The sequence below is a fragment of the Haemaphysalis longicornis genome, unplaced genomic scaffold (assembly GCF_048455015.1).
Source record: "Haemaphysalis longicornis isolate Haplotype H1 unplaced genomic scaffold, Haemaphysalis longicornis Haplotype H1 scaffold_4, whole genome shotgun sequence".
In the NCBI taxonomy this organism is placed as follows: Eukaryota; Metazoa; Arthropoda; class Arachnida; order Ixodida; family Ixodidae; genus Haemaphysalis; species Haemaphysalis longicornis.
Window position 1 is genome coordinate 109,738,799 of NW_027526361.1, and position 14,400 is coordinate 109,753,198.

Sequence of the window (14,400 nt, forward strand, 5' to 3'; positions counted from 1 at the left end):
TACAAATGTGCAAAAGCTGCATCGGGTCCTTGCTGTTTTCGTGTGGGCCTCGAATTGGGAGAGGTGCAGCCGCACCAACCTGTTCAGGCGAATCAAAGATGGGGGTCTGGGATTGGCGCACTTATTTGTGCGACAGCTTGTAAATAGATTTCTGTTTGTAAGGGATGTAAGGGACCCCTTTCTGAGGACAGTATGTCAGGTAAGGTTGGGCAGGCTTCTGCCTGACTTTGTTGTAACCACTGGGCATATGCATGGAGGCATTTTTGGTTTTTTCAAAGAAGTCGTTGGAAGTGTAAATTTTTTGAACGCGCGGTTTTCAAAAGAATACTTAAGTACGGTAAAAAGGAAAAACCTGTATAACGATATTGTGGATACCGTGTTCCCTGTGCCAATGTACAGAGCTATGTACTCTGGAGGCCCAGGCAAGGACGTCCTTAAGAGGGTGAAAAAGATGCAAATTCAGCCAGGGGTCAAGTCTTTTTTCTTTAGGCTGCATACAGGTACATTATTAGTAAGAACATTTATGGAACAGAGGGGGCTATTTGTACCATGGGGGACAGACTGTTTTAGATGTAAATTACCAGAGACAATCGACCACGTGTTTTTGCATTGTTGTGAGGGGGTGTATTTATGGGATGTTCTACAAAGGACATTACGAAAAGACTTCCCGTTAAACCCTCACGGTATACGATTTCTTGCAGTGGACAATGAGGCTGGAGTGCCTTATGATTTAGTAATGGTACTGGGCCTCCATAGCATATGGCGCTCGCGCACAGCAAGACTGTATAATGATGTCGATGCCCGTTTTGCACTACAGTATTTCAAAGAGAGTGTTGGTCGCTTTGTCGAAATTATTAAGTCTCGGGAGTTATTCCCGGCATGGCTGCCAGAAATGGAGCAGCTGACAAAGATCAGGCATTTTTAATGACAACGCCAGCCCGTTATTCGCTGGCAGCCCCATTTTTCCTGAGTTGAGTGTTTTATTGTGATGATCTGTAATGTTTTGTGTGTTGTCAAAACCAGGCAATAAAGGAAAAAAAAAAAAAAAAAAAAGCGGCGTGGTCTAGCGGATAGCGCGTCGGGTTCCTTGTGTGTGATTCTGGGCGTCAGGGGTTCGATCCCTGGCGGTGCTGCATTTTTTTTTTCTTTTTTTCTGCACTCTGCGCAGTTCGTCCTTGGGGAGTATCGGAACGGACCATCCGGGTGGGGGACTAACCGTTCGTCCCCTCGCAGTTAGTCCCCAAAGGGACTAATGATTGTGGCAGAGGCCGTTAGTCCCCGAAAGGACGAACTTTTAGTCCTTTTTGCCTAAGAGTGTATCATGCAAGATTCCCATTCTTGCGACCCGGGTTCGATTCCCGGGCGGCGCACTATTTTTTTCTCTACAGCCTTTTGTGGGTGAATTTATTTTTTATTTGAGTAAGCCAGTATTATTAACGTTGCAGTGGCAACCATGTCTACAACATGAAAACTGGTTGTCTTCACTCTGCGTACCCCGCCCTCCACTCAATCGTCACAGTAACTGCCCTCTTCCCAGTCATATGCCATAAATGCATAAAGGGAACATAGATTTGCACCATTCCAGCCGCGCCGCTGGTGTAGAGGTATCATGCAAGATTCCCATTCTTGCGACGCGGGTTCGATTCCCGGGCGGCGCACTATTTTTTTCTCTACAGCCTTTTCTGGGTGAATTTAGTTTTTATTTGAGCAAGCCAGTATTATTAACGTTGCAGTGGCAACCATGTCTACAACATGAAAACTGCTTGTCTTCACTCTGCGTACCCCGCCCTCCACTCAATCGTCACAGTAACTGCCCTCTTCCCAGTCATATGCCATAAATGCATAAAGGGAACATAGATTTGCACCATTCCAGCCGCGCCGCTGGTGTAGAGGTATCGTGCAAGATTCCCATTCTTGCGACGCGGGTTCGATTCCCGGGCGGCGCACTATTTTTTTCTCTACAGCCTTTTCTGGGTGAATTTAGTTTTTATTTGAGCAAGCCAGTATTATTAACGTTGCAGTGGCAACCATGTCTACAACATGAAAACTGCTTGTCTTCACTCTGCGTACCCCGCCCTCCACTCAATCGTCACAGTAACTGCCCTCTTCCCAGTCATATGCCATAAATGCATAAAGGGAACATAGATTTGCACCATTCCAGCCGCGCCGCTGGTGTAGAGGTATCATGCAAGATTCCCATTCTTGCGACGCGGGTTCGATTCCCGGGCGGCGCACTATTTTTTTCTCTACAGCCTTTTCTGGGTGAATTTAGTTTTTATTTGAGCAAGCCAGTATTATTAACGTTGCAGTGGCAACCATGTCTACAACATGAAAACTGCTTGTCTTCACTCTGCGTACCCCGCCCTCCACTCAATCGTCACAGTAACTGCCCTCTTCCCAGTCATGCCATAAATGCATAAAGGGAACATAGATTTGCACCATTCCAGCCGCGCCGCTGGTGTAGAGGTATCATGCAAGATTCCCATTCTTGCGACGCGGGTTCGATTCCCGGGCGGCGCACTATTTTTTTCTCTACAGCCTTTTCTGGGTGAATTTAGTTTTTATTTGAGCAAGCCAGTATTATTAACGTTGCAGTGGCAACCATGTCTACAACATGAAAACTGGATGTCTTCACTCTGCATACCCCGCCCTCCACTCAATCGTCACAGTAACTGCCCTCTTCCCAGTCATATGCCATAAATGCATAAAGGGAACATAGATTTGCACCATTCCAGCCGCGCCGCTGGTGTAGAGGTATCATGCAAGATTCCCATTCTTGCGACGCGGGTTCGATTCCCGGGCGGCGCACTATTTTTTTCTCTACAGCCTTTTCTGGGTGAATTTAGTTTTTATTTGAGCAAGCCAGTATTATTAACGTTGCAGTGGCAACCATGTCTACAACATGAAAACTGCTTGTCTTCACTCTGCGTACCCCGCCCTCCACTCAATCGTCACAGTAACTGCCCTCTTCCCAGTCATATGCCATAAATGCATAAAGGGAACATAGATTTGCACCATTCCAGCCGCGCCGCTGGTGTAGAGGTATCATGCAGGATTCCCATTCTTGCGACCCGGGTTCGATTCCCTGGCGGCGCACTATTTTTTTCTCTACAGCCTTTTCTGGGTGAATTTATTTTTTATTTGAGTAAGCCAGTATTATTAACGTTGCAGTGGCAACCATGTCTACAACATGAAAACTGCTTGTCTTCACTCTGCGTACCCCGCCCTCCACTCAATCGTCACAGTAACTGCCCTCTTCCCAGTCATATGCCATAAATGCATAAAGGGAACATAGATTTGCACCATTCCAGCCGCGCCGCTGGTGTAGAGGTATCATGCAAGATTCCCATTCTTGCGACGCGGGTTCGATTCCCGGGCGGCGCACTATTTTTTTCTCTACAGCCTTTTCTGGGTGAATTTATTTTTTATTTGAGTAAGCCAGTATTATTAACGTTGCAGTGGCAACCATGTCTACAACATGAAAACTGCTTGTCTTCACTCTGCGTACCCCGCCCTCCACTCAATCGTCACAGTAACTGCCCTCTTTCCAGTCATATGCCATAAATGCATAAAGGGAACATAGATTTGCACCATTCCAGCCGCGCCGCTGGTGTAGAGGTATCATGCAAGATTCCCATTCTTGCGACCCGGGTTCGATTCCCGGGCGGCGCACTATTTTTTTCTCTACAGCCTTTTCTGGGTGAATTTAGTTTTTATTTGAGCAAGCCAGTATTATTAACGTTGCAGTGGCAACCATGTCTACAACATGAAAACTGCTTGTCTTCACTCTGCGTACCCCGCCCTCCACTCAATCGTCACCGTAACTGCCCTCTTCCCAGTCATATGCCATAAATGCATAAAGGGAACATAGATTTGCACCACTCCTGCCGCGCCGCTGGTGTAGAGGTATCATGCAAGATTCCCATTCTTGCGACCCGGGTTCGATTCCCGGGCGGCGCACTATTTTTTTCTCTACAGCCTTTTCTGGGTGAATTTAGTTTTTATTTGAGCAAGCCAGTATTATTAACGTTGCAGTGGCAACCATGTCTACAACATGAAAACTGCTTGTCTTCACTCTGCGTACCCCGCCCTCCACTCAATCGTCACCGTAACTGCCCTCTTCCCAGTCATATGCCATAAATGCATAAAGGGAACATAGATTTGCACCATTCCAGCCGCGCCGCTGGTGTAGAGGTATCATGCAAGATTCCCATTCTTGCAACCCGGGTTCGATTCCCGGGCGGCGCACTATTTTTGTCTCTACAGCCTTTTCTGGGTGAATTTATTTTTTATTTGAGTAAGCCAGTATTATTAACGTTGCAGTGGCAACCATGTCTACAACTTGAAAACTTCTTGTCTTCACTCTGCGTACCCCGCCCTCCACTCAATCGTCACAGTAACTGCCCTCTTTCCAGTCATATGCCATAAATGCATAAAGGGAACATAGATTTGCACCATTCCAGCAGCGCCGCTGGTGTAGAGGTATCATGCAAGGTTCCCATTCTTGCGACGCGGGTTCGATTCCCGGGCGGCGCACTATTTTTTTCTCTACAGCCTTTTCTGGGTGAATTTAGTTTTTATTTGAGCAAGCCAGTATTATTAACGTTGCAGTGGCAACCATGTCTACAACATGAAAACTGCTTGTCTTCACTCTGAGTACCCCGCCCTCCACTCAATCGTCACAGTAACTGCCCTCTTCCCAGTCATATGCCATAAATGCATAAAGGGAACATAGATTTGCACCATTCCAGCCGCGCCGCTGGTGTAGAGGTATCATGCAAGATTCCCATTCTTGCGACCCGGGTTCGATTCCCGGGCGGCGCACTATTTTTTTCTCTACAGCCTTTTCTGGGTGAATTTAGTTTTTATTTGAGCAAGCCAGTATTATTAACGTTGCAGTGGCAACCATGTCTACAACATGAAAACTGCTTGTCTTCACTCTGCGTACCCCGCCCTCCACTCAATCGTCACAGTAACTGCCCTCTTCCCAGTCATATGCCATAAATGCATAAAGGGAACATAGATTTGCACCATTCCAGCCGCGCCGCTGGTGTAGAGGTATCATGCAAGATTCCCATTCTTGCGACGCGGGTTCGATTCCCGGGCGGCGCACTATTTTTTTCTCTACAGCCTTTTCTGGGTGAATTTAGTTTTTATTTGAGCAAGCCAGTATTATTAACGTTGCAGTGGCAACCATGTCTACAACATGAAAACTGCTTGTCTTCACTCTGCGTACCCCGCCCTCCACTCAATCGTCACAGTAACTGCCCTCTTCCCAGTCATATGCCATAAATGCATAAAGGGAACATAGATTTGCACCATTCCAGCCGCGCCGCTGGTGTAGAGGTATATATCATGCAAGATTCCCATTCTTGCGACCCGGGTTCGATTCCCGGGCGGCGCACTATTTTTTTCTCTACAGCCTTTTGTGGGTGAATTTATTTTTTATTTGAGTAAGCCAGTATTATTAACGTTGCAGTGGCAACCATGTCTACAACATGAAAACTGGTTGTCTTCACTCTGCGTACCCCGCCCTCCACTCAATCGTCACAGTAACTGCCCTCTTCCCAGTCATATGCCATAAATGCATAAAGGGAACATAGATTTGCACCATTCCAGCCGCGCCGCTGGTGTAGAGGTATCATGCAAGATTCCCATTCTTGCGACGCGGGTTCGATTCCCGGGCGGCGCACTATTTTTTTCTCTACAGCCTTTTCTGGGTGAATTTAGTTTTTATTTGAGCAAGCCAGTATTATTAACGTTGCAGTGGCAACCATGTCTACAACATGAAAACTGCTTGTCTTCACTCTGCGTACCCCGCCCTCCACTCAATCGTCACAGTAACTGCCCTCTTCCCAGTCATATGCCATAAATGCATAAAGGGAACATAGATTTGCACCATTCCAGCCGCGCCGCTGGTGTAGAGGTATCGTGCAAGATTCCCATTCTTGCGACGCGGGTTCGATTCCCGGGCGGCGCACTATTTTTTTCTCTACAGCCTTTTCTGGGTGAATTTAGTTTTTATTTGAGCAAGCCAGTATTATTAACGTTGCAGTGGCAACCATGTCTACAACATGAAAACTGCTTGTCTTCACTCTGCGTACCCCGCCCTCCACTCAATCGTCACAGTAACTGCCCTCTTCCCAGTCATATGCCATAAATGCATAAAGGGAACATAGATTTGCACCATTCCAGCCGCGCCGCTGGTGTAGAGGTATCATGCAAGATTCCCATTCTTGCGACGCGGGTTCGATTCCCGGGCGGCGCACTATTTTTTTCTCTACAGCCTTTTCTGGGTGAATTTAGTTTTTATTTGAGCAAGCCAGTATTATTAACGTTGCAGTGGCAACCATGTCTACAACATGAAAACTGCTTGTCTTCACTCTGCGTACCCCGCCCTCCACTCAATCGTCACAGTAACTGCCCTCTTCCCAGTCATGCCATAAATGCATAAAGGGAACATAGATTTGCACCATTCCAGCCGCGCCGCTGGTGTAGAGGTATCATGCAAGATTCCCATTCTTGCGACGCGGGTTCGATTCCCGGGCGGCGCACTATTTTTTTCTCTACAGCCTTTTCTGGGTGAATTTAGTTTTTATTTGAGCAAGCCAGTATTATTAACGTTGCAGTGGCAACCATGTCTACAACATGAAAACTGGATGTCTTCACTCTGCATACCCCGCCCTCCACTCAATCGTCACAGTAACTGCCCTCTTCCCAGTCATATGCCATAAATGCATAAAGGGAACATAGATTTGCACCATTCCAGCCGCGCCGCTGGTGTAGAGGTATCATGCAAGATTCCCATTCTTGCGACGCGGGTTCGATTCCCGGGCGGCGCACTATTTTTTTCTCTACAGCCTTTTCTGGGTGAATTTAGTTTTTATTTGAGCAAGCCAGTATTATTAACGTTGCAGTGGCAACCATGTCTACAACATGAAAACTGCTTGTCTTCACTCTGCGTACCCCGCCCTCCACTCAATCGTCACAGTAACTGCCCTCTTCCCAGTCATATGCCATAAATGCATAAAGGGAACATAGATTTGCACCATTCCAGCCGCGCCGCTGGTGTAGAGGTATCATGCAGGATTCCCATTCTTGCGACCCGGGTTCGATTCCCTGGCGGCGCACTATTTTTTTCTCTACAGCCTTTTCTGGGTGAATTTATTTTTTATTTGAGTAAGCCAGTATTATTAACGTTGCAGTGGCAACCATGTCTACAACATGAAAACTGCTTGTCTTCACTCTGCGTACCCCGCCCTCCACTCAATCGTCACAGTAACTGCCCTCTTCCCAGTCATATGCCATAAATGCATAAAGGGAACATAGATTTGCACCATTCCAGCCGCGCCGCTGGTGTAGAGGTATCATGCAAGATTCCCATTCTTGCGACGCGGGTTCGATTCCCGGGCGGCGCACTATTTTTTTCTCTACAGCCTTTTCTGGGTGAATTTATTTTTTATTTGAGTAAGCCAGTATTATTAACGTTGCAGTGGCAACCATGTCTACAACATGAAAACTGCTTGTCTTCACTCTGCGTACCCCGCCCTCCACTCAATCGTCACAGTAACTGCCCTCTTTCCAGTCATATGCCATAAATGCATAAAGGGAACATAGATTTGCACCATTCCAGCCGCGCCGCTGGTGTAGAGGTATCATGCAAGATTCCCATTCTTGCGACCCGGGTTCGATTCCCGGGCGGCGCACTATTTTTTTCTCTACAGCCTTTTCTGGGTGAATTTAGTTTTTATTTGAGCAAGCCAGTATTATTAACGTTGCAGTGGCAACCATGTCTACAACATGAAAACTGCTTGTCTTCACTCTGCGTACCCCGCCCTCCACTCAATCGTCACAGTAACTGCGCTCTTCCCAGTCATATGCCATAAATGCATAAAGGGAACATAGATTTGCACCATTCCAGCCGCGCCGCTGGTGTAGAGGTATCATGCAAGATTCCCATTCTTGCGACGCGGGTTCGATTCCCGGGCGGCGCACTATTTTTTTCTCTACAGCCTTTTCTGGGTGAATTTAGTTTTTATTTGAGCAAGCCAGTATTATTAACGTTGCAGTGGCAACCATGTCTACAACATGAAAACTGCTTGTCTTCACTCTGCGTACCCCGCCCTCCACTCAATCGTCACAGTAACTGCGCTCTTCCCAGTCATATGCCATAAATGCATAAAGGGAACATAGATTTGCACCATTCCATCCGCGCCGCTGGTGTAGAGGTATCATGCAAGATTCCCATTCTTGCGACGCGGGTTCGATTCCCGGGCGGCGCACTATTTTTTTCTCTACAGCCTTTTCTGGGTGAATTTAGTTTTTATTTGAGCAAGCCAGTATTATTAACGTTGCAGTGGCAACCATGTCTACAACATGAAAACTGCTTGTCTTCACTCTGCGTACCCCGCCCTCCACTCAATCGTCACAGTAACTGCCCTCTTCCCAGTCATATGCCATAAATGCATAAAGGGAGCATAGATTTGCACCATTCCAGCCGCGCCGCTGGTGTAGAGGTATCATGCAAGATTCCCATTCTTGCGACCCGGGTTCGATTCCCGGGCGGCGCACTATTTTTTTCTCTACAGCCTTTTCTGGGTGAATTTATTTTTTATTTGAGTAAGCCAGTATTATTAACGTTGCAGTGGCAACCATGTCTACAACATGAAAACTGCTTGTCTTCACTCTGCGTACCCCGCCCTCCACTCAATCGTCACAGTAACTGCCCTCTTTCCAGTCATATGCCATAAATGCATAAAGGGAACATAGATTTGCGCCATTCCAGCCACGCCGCTGGTGTAGAGGTATCATGCAGGATTCCCATTCTTGCGACCCGGGTTCGATTCCCTGGCGGCGCACTATTTTTTTCTCTACAGCCTTTTCTGGGTGAATTTATTTTTTATTTGAGTAAGCCAGTATTATTAACGTTGCAGTGGCAACCATGTCTACAACATGAAAACTGCTTGTCTTCACTCTGCGTACCCCGCCCTCCACTCAATCGTCACAGTAACTGCCCTCTTCCCAGTCATATGCCATAAATGCATAAAGGGAACATAGATTTGCACCATTCCAGCCGCGCCGCTGGTGTAGACAGGATTCCACTTCCGGCCACCGCGGTGTGCGGACGTGTTTTTCATGAGCTCTTCGAGAGCGGATTTTGCGGCCCACCAGGGTCGCGGAAACAGGACCATGGAAAGTATTTCTCAGGAATACCAAGTTCTTCTGCCGACTCTGCCAACAGGTCGTACTGTTTCGAATACTTTATTTTTTCACGCTGATATGAAAGCAAGGCCATACCGGGTGGAAGATTTTCGTGACATGCTGATAAGATTGGGAGCGCTCGCCGACGTTGCCGCGTTGGGGGCGTTTCAAATGAATCATGTTTGGGCTGTCACGTTCAAGAATGCCGAAGCACTGAAGAAAACGCTAGCTGCGAAGGAGGTGACGGTGAAGGAAAGGCGGTGTATCATCGTCGACCCCAGCAACCAAGACATTCGGCTCAAGCTGCACTGGGTTTTGCATAACGTGACCGACGACGATGTGCGGGTGGCTCTTGCGCCCTACGGAAAAGTGACCGAAGTAGCGAGGGAGCGGTGGCGAGTTCGCGGCTGTTCCGAGCAAGCGTCAACGACGCGGTCCGTGTCGCTCAAACTGAAGGCCGGGCTTAAAGTGGAGGACCTGCCTCATCAGCTACGTGTCGCGGGGGACAATGCGCTGGTCGCTGTCCCGGGTAGGCCCCCCATGTGCCTACGCTGTCGCGGCACAGGTCACGTCCGCAGGGAATGTCGAGTGCCCCGCTGTGAAACGTGTAGACACTTCGGTCATGACGCCGACGCTTGCGTCAAGACTTACGCAAGTGTCACTGGTCCAGCGGTCGTCGACGAAGCGTCGGAGCACCTCATGGATGAAGCCGATGCGGAAGAAGCAGCCAGGGCACGAGAGGAGGAACCCGGTGCAGCGGCAATAGACGTCAAGGACGACGCCAAGGGTGAAAAGGGCAGCGACAAGGGGGAGGACGAGGCAAAGGGGGACGGCGGCCGAGCCACCACCCCCGAGCTTCAACTACCCGGACTAGGAGCCAAAGAGCAGCCAGAAGGCAAGCAGTGCGGTGAACCACAAATTGTGGAAGTGCTGTCCGCTACTGCAACCCAGCGAGCCGGCCCCACCAGCGACGGAAGCCAACCTCCTGTAAGCGACGACTTGCAAGGAACACCACCACAGGACGAGGCAGACGCTGAAATGGCCGACGTCAACGGCGCGAGTGGCAAACGGGTCCGGGACGACAATGACGATGACGACGACGAAGGCTCCGGGAACACTAGTGCGTGTGAACTGTCTGCGGAAACCGGGGTTCGGCGTCGACCGAAACTGAAGGTGAGACCGAACATTCCAACGGAGAGACATAAGAGTGCATCGAAGCCCCCAAAGAAATGAGGGCGGACACGTGGCGAAAGCAGACTTGTAATGGCAGTCTCAAAGCCCTCAACGATCTTCCAAAGCGCCCTCGAGGTATGCCACCATCACGAGGTTTTTTGGGTTTGGGTGTGTGTGTGTGTGTATGCTTGCGTGTGTGTGTGTGTGCGTGGGTGGGTGGGTGTAGTGGGTTACGAACAGTGTATTGAGAGATGCAGCGAAATTTCTGCTCCTAGTCTGTGTCATTAATCGAGACATCAATGGATAAAACAGCATTGCGAATAGGTACGATAAACGTTCGGGGTTTGGCGGCCAGAAGGAGGCAGTGCCAGCTGAGTAGGCTCTTTATTGAACATGACCTTGACCTAATCGCCATTCAAGAGACCAAGGTAGAAACTGAGGAGCAGACGGAGCAGATTATTTCGCAGTTTCGAGGAAACTACAACGTGTGTGTTTGCCATGCTGTGGGTACGTCAGGGGGCTGTTTACTTTTACTGCGGAATAGCCTTGGTATTGTGGAAGAAAGTGTAACGGCAGGCGATGACGGCAGACTGGTTGTGTGCGATTTCTTTTTGTCGGAAATGTACTGGCGTGTTGTATGTGTATATGCACCAAACAAAGAGAATGATAGAAAATTGTTTTTTGAGCGAGTGGAGAACTTTTTACGCACCGACAGGAATGTTGTACTCCTTGGAGATTTTAACTGCGTATGTAACGCTGAAGATAGAGTAAAGGGGCGGCCTGTCAGGGACAAAAGCGCCATTTTCCTGAATGAACTGGTACACGAGTATGAGTTAGAAGATGTTGGCTCGGCTCTGGCCAGTGGCCGGCCGCCAGAATACACGCACTTCCAAAACCAGAGTCATGCGAGGCTGGACAGGCTGTACGCATCGCTGAAGCTTATACCATGTTGCACAAGTTACAATGTCAATCAAGTATCCTTTAGTGACCACGCGTTGGTGACGCTTACGATGGGTAAAAAGCAAAAAAAGGCGAGATTTAATTGGAATCTCTGGAAGCTTAACGCAAAGCTACTCGAAGACGAAAAGTTTGTCGACATAGTAAATGAGCGGGTGCACGAGTTTATCGGAAAAGGTGATGATGTTATTGTTCGGTGGGAGCAGTTTAAGAATGACGTGAAAATGAAAGCAATAGAGCGTGCGAGTGTACTACGGTACAATGAAAAGAAAAAAGAGGAAGAGCTGCAGACGCAATTGAAGTTTTTGCTAAGCCAGGAATGCGCAGCGCCTGGAATATTTAGTAAAGAAATCAAAGAAGTGAAAAATGCCCTCGAGGTTATCGACATCGAAAGATACAGGGGGGCAATGATACGCGCACGCGCGGAACGGTTATGGTCAAATGAGACACCGACGAAGCGAGCGTTAGGGGAAGAAAAAAGGTATGCGAAACGCAACGAAATCACTAGGATACGATGCGGAAATGAAGTTACTGAAGACAGCGACCTGATAGAACGCGAATTTGTTCAGCACTATCGAGGTCTTTTTAGTCATCAAAGTTGGTTTAAAGATGACTATGAAAGTAAATTTTTGTCTCTTATGCCAAAGTTAGATGAAGAGGTCAAGGCGAGACTGGAGGAACCGATAAGTGTTAGCGAAATAGAAAAGGCAATCGATGAACTGGGAAAGGGCAAGTCACCAGGGCCGGACGGCATCAGCGCCGCTTTTTACAAAACGTTCAAGAAAGATTTAGCGGTGATATTGCACGCGGTGTTTACGAGAGCGTACGAGTGTAAAAAAATGCCGCCGTCCTTTCAAAGAAGTCACATCGTCTTAATTCCCAAAAGCGACGATCCAGAGAAGCTGCTGCAAGTCGAGTGTTACCGACCGATTAGTCTTACCAATGTCGATTACAAGATCCTAATGAAAATTTTGGCAAGCAGGTTACAATTAGTCATTAAAGAAATAGTGGGGCCACACCAAACATGTGGGATTAAAGGAAGGACAATTTACACAAACATTCATGTGGCGCGAAGTATATTAGAGATGATTGATGCACTCGGTGGTAAAGTGGCAATGTTACAAATTGACCTCGAAAAGGCTTTTGATAGGGTGGGGCACGAAGTGTTGTTCAGCATTTTGCGCCATGTGAACCTAGGGTCGGTCATTTTAGAAGGCGTGACGATGGCATACAAGCAGTGCACAGCAAACCTAGTGATAAACAAAAACGTGAGTCAGAGCTTCCCCGTTCTGTCATCGGTACGGCAAGGGTGCCCCTTGAGTCCGTTGCTTTTTGCGATTTATCTCGAACCCTTTTGTTTGAAAATACGGGAAAATAGTTCGGTACACGGGATCAGGCTCCAGTCAAGTGAAGTGAAAGTACTGTCGTACGCGGATGACATTGCCGTGTTTTGCGTGGACACAGATAGCGTGAAGGAGACTGTAAAAGAAGCCTCCTTGTTTTGTGAAGTGACTGGGAGCAAAATTAATTGGAAAAAATGTTCAGGTTTCTGGCACGGGGATTGGGAAACCACGCCGTCCACATTTGCAAACGTCCAGTGGAGTGTGTGTCCAGTTAAGTATTTAGGCGTGCCACTTGAGTGCTACAGAGACCCAGATGAGTACTGGAAGGAGCAAATTGAGGCTACACGAGAGAAAACGCTCAAGTGGGGTGGACGGGACTTGTCTATGTTTGAACGCTCGACCGTATGTAACGTGTTTCTTGTTGCGAAGGTAATGTATGTTCTACAAGCCCTGTGTATGTCAAGAACTATAGTTCAGAAGTTACACCGAGTGTTCGCGGTGTTTTTGTGGCGGTCAACTTGGGAAAGAACGAGTCGCACGAACCTTTTTCGTTCAGCGAAGGCAGGGGGTTTGGGCCTTGTACATCTGTTTCTGCGACAAGTGGTCGCACGGTTCATGTTCTTTCGTGATGAAGGCGATCCTTTTTTGCGCCATGTTATTCAGACAAGGCTATCGCACACTCTCCCTGAGTTTGTTGTGTCAACTAGTCAAGCAAGACCAGTGTCTGTGAGAGGGTTTTTGAGTGAAGTTGTGCGTGCCGTCAAACTCCTCAAAGTGCGATTTTCGACAGAATACCTGAGTGTTGTCACGCGGAAACGTCTGTACAAAGATCTTGTTGATGTATGCTTGCCCGTGCCAATATACCGGTCGCTGTACCCAACTGGAAAAGGCAAAGATGTTCTTCAAAGAATTAAGAAAATGCCAGTTAGAGCACACTGCAAAACGTTCTTTTTCCAGTTGCATAGTGGCACTCTTCCTGTGAATCCTTGGTTGGAAGAAAAGGGGTTATTTGTCTACGGGTCCGTAAACTGTCGTTTGTGCAAAAAAATAGAAACAGTTGAACACATCTTCCTGGATTGCTGGGACGCAGTATTTCATTGGGACATTCTGCAGAGGACTTTGAAAAAGAACCTGCCACTTTCTCCTTACGGCATTAGGTACCTTCCAACGGAAAATGAAGGGGGAGTGCCCTATGACATGATCATGCTCCTTTCTCTACATAGTTTGTGGAGAGTTCGTATGGCGGTCAGGCATGCTGATGCCAATGCTAGACCCGTCAGGGAATACTTTATTGAATGTATAACGTACATCAGGGAAGTTTACCGAGCGCAAGTAGACCCACCTGAGTGGATCACAACATTAGATAGCCTGGCATCATTGAAAAAATTTTAGTTCTTCACGCAGCATAAGAGAGGCTGCTGTTTCACATTCATCCACCAAGCGTTGTCTGTCGATTGTATCATGTCACAAGCAGGCAATAAAGAAAAAAAAAAAAAAAGCGCCGCTGGTGTAGAGGTATCACGCAAGATTCCCATTCTTGCGACCCGGGTTCGATTCCCGGGCGGCGCACTATTTTTTTCTCTACAGCCTTTTCTGGGTGAATTTAGTTTTTATTTGAGCAAGCCAGTATTATTAACGTTGCAGTGGCAACCATGTCTACAACATGAAAACTGCTTGTCTTCACTCTGCGTACCCCTCCCTCCACTCAATCGTCACAGTAACTGCC

General features: G+C 47.8%; 1 protein-coding gene and 26 non-coding genes across 27 annotated transcripts in view; 26 read left to right on the top strand and 1 right to left on the bottom strand.

Moving 5' to 3' along the window:
• Smog (G-protein coupled receptor 158 smog) overlaps positions 1-14,400 on the bottom strand; it is a 394,223-nt gene that overhangs the window by 80,123 nt on the left and 299,700 nt on the right. The window lies entirely within an intron of this gene.
• Positions 1,588-1,658, top strand: Trnag-ccc (transfer RNA glycine (anticodon CCC)). The gene has a single exon. It is a non-coding gene; the product is annotated as a tRNA-Gly (tRNA).
• Positions 1,876-1,946, top strand: Trnag-ccc (transfer RNA glycine (anticodon CCC)). The gene has a single exon. It is a non-coding gene; the product is annotated as a tRNA-Gly (tRNA).
• Trnag-ccc (transfer RNA glycine (anticodon CCC)) lies at positions 2,164-2,234 on the top strand. The gene has a single exon. It is a non-coding gene; the product is annotated as a tRNA-Gly (tRNA).
• Trnag-ccc (transfer RNA glycine (anticodon CCC)) lies at positions 2,450-2,520 on the top strand. Its single transcript has one exon. It is a non-coding gene; the product is annotated as a tRNA-Gly (tRNA).
• Trnag-ccc (transfer RNA glycine (anticodon CCC)) lies at positions 2,738-2,808 on the top strand. The gene has a single exon. It is a non-coding gene; the product is annotated as a tRNA-Gly (tRNA).
• Trnag-ccc (transfer RNA glycine (anticodon CCC)) lies at positions 3,026-3,096 on the top strand. The gene has a single exon. It is a non-coding gene; the product is annotated as a tRNA-Gly (tRNA).
• Trnag-ccc (transfer RNA glycine (anticodon CCC)) lies at positions 3,314-3,384 on the top strand. Its single transcript has one exon. It is a non-coding gene; the product is annotated as a tRNA-Gly (tRNA).
• Trnag-ccc (transfer RNA glycine (anticodon CCC)) lies at positions 3,602-3,672 on the top strand. The gene has a single exon. It is a non-coding gene; the product is annotated as a tRNA-Gly (tRNA).
• On the top strand, positions 3,890-3,960 carry Trnag-ccc (transfer RNA glycine (anticodon CCC)). The gene has a single exon. It is a non-coding gene; the product is annotated as a tRNA-Gly (tRNA).
• Positions 4,178-4,248, top strand: Trnag-ccc (transfer RNA glycine (anticodon CCC)). The gene has a single exon. It is a non-coding gene; the product is annotated as a tRNA-Gly (tRNA).
• On the top strand, positions 4,466-4,536 carry Trnag-ccc (transfer RNA glycine (anticodon CCC)). The gene has a single exon. It is a non-coding gene; the product is annotated as a tRNA-Gly (tRNA).
• On the top strand, positions 4,754-4,824 carry Trnag-ccc (transfer RNA glycine (anticodon CCC)). The gene has a single exon. It is a non-coding gene; the product is annotated as a tRNA-Gly (tRNA).
• On the top strand, positions 5,042-5,112 carry Trnag-ccc (transfer RNA glycine (anticodon CCC)). Its single transcript has one exon. It is a non-coding gene; the product is annotated as a tRNA-Gly (tRNA).
• On the top strand, positions 5,330-5,404 carry Trnag-ccc (transfer RNA glycine (anticodon CCC)). Its single transcript has one exon. It is a non-coding gene; the product is annotated as a tRNA-Gly (tRNA).
• Trnag-ccc (transfer RNA glycine (anticodon CCC)) lies at positions 5,622-5,692 on the top strand. Its single transcript has one exon. It is a non-coding gene; the product is annotated as a tRNA-Gly (tRNA).
• On the top strand, positions 5,910-5,980 carry Trnag-ccc (transfer RNA glycine (anticodon CCC)). The gene has a single exon. It is a non-coding gene; the product is annotated as a tRNA-Gly (tRNA).
• Positions 6,198-6,268, top strand: Trnag-ccc (transfer RNA glycine (anticodon CCC)). The gene has a single exon. It is a non-coding gene; the product is annotated as a tRNA-Gly (tRNA).
• On the top strand, positions 6,484-6,554 carry Trnag-ccc (transfer RNA glycine (anticodon CCC)). Its single transcript has one exon. It is a non-coding gene; the product is annotated as a tRNA-Gly (tRNA).
• Trnag-ccc (transfer RNA glycine (anticodon CCC)) lies at positions 6,772-6,842 on the top strand. The gene has a single exon. It is a non-coding gene; the product is annotated as a tRNA-Gly (tRNA).
• Trnag-ccc (transfer RNA glycine (anticodon CCC)) lies at positions 7,060-7,130 on the top strand. Its single transcript has one exon. It is a non-coding gene; the product is annotated as a tRNA-Gly (tRNA).
• On the top strand, positions 7,348-7,418 carry Trnag-ccc (transfer RNA glycine (anticodon CCC)). The gene has a single exon. It is a non-coding gene; the product is annotated as a tRNA-Gly (tRNA).
• On the top strand, positions 7,636-7,706 carry Trnag-ccc (transfer RNA glycine (anticodon CCC)). Its single transcript has one exon. It is a non-coding gene; the product is annotated as a tRNA-Gly (tRNA).
• Positions 7,924-7,994, top strand: Trnag-ccc (transfer RNA glycine (anticodon CCC)). Its single transcript has one exon. It is a non-coding gene; the product is annotated as a tRNA-Gly (tRNA).
• Positions 8,212-8,282, top strand: Trnag-ccc (transfer RNA glycine (anticodon CCC)). The gene has a single exon. It is a non-coding gene; the product is annotated as a tRNA-Gly (tRNA).
• Trnag-ccc (transfer RNA glycine (anticodon CCC)) lies at positions 8,500-8,570 on the top strand. Its single transcript has one exon. It is a non-coding gene; the product is annotated as a tRNA-Gly (tRNA).
• On the top strand, positions 14,173-14,243 carry Trnag-ccc (transfer RNA glycine (anticodon CCC)). Its single transcript has one exon. It is a non-coding gene; the product is annotated as a tRNA-Gly (tRNA).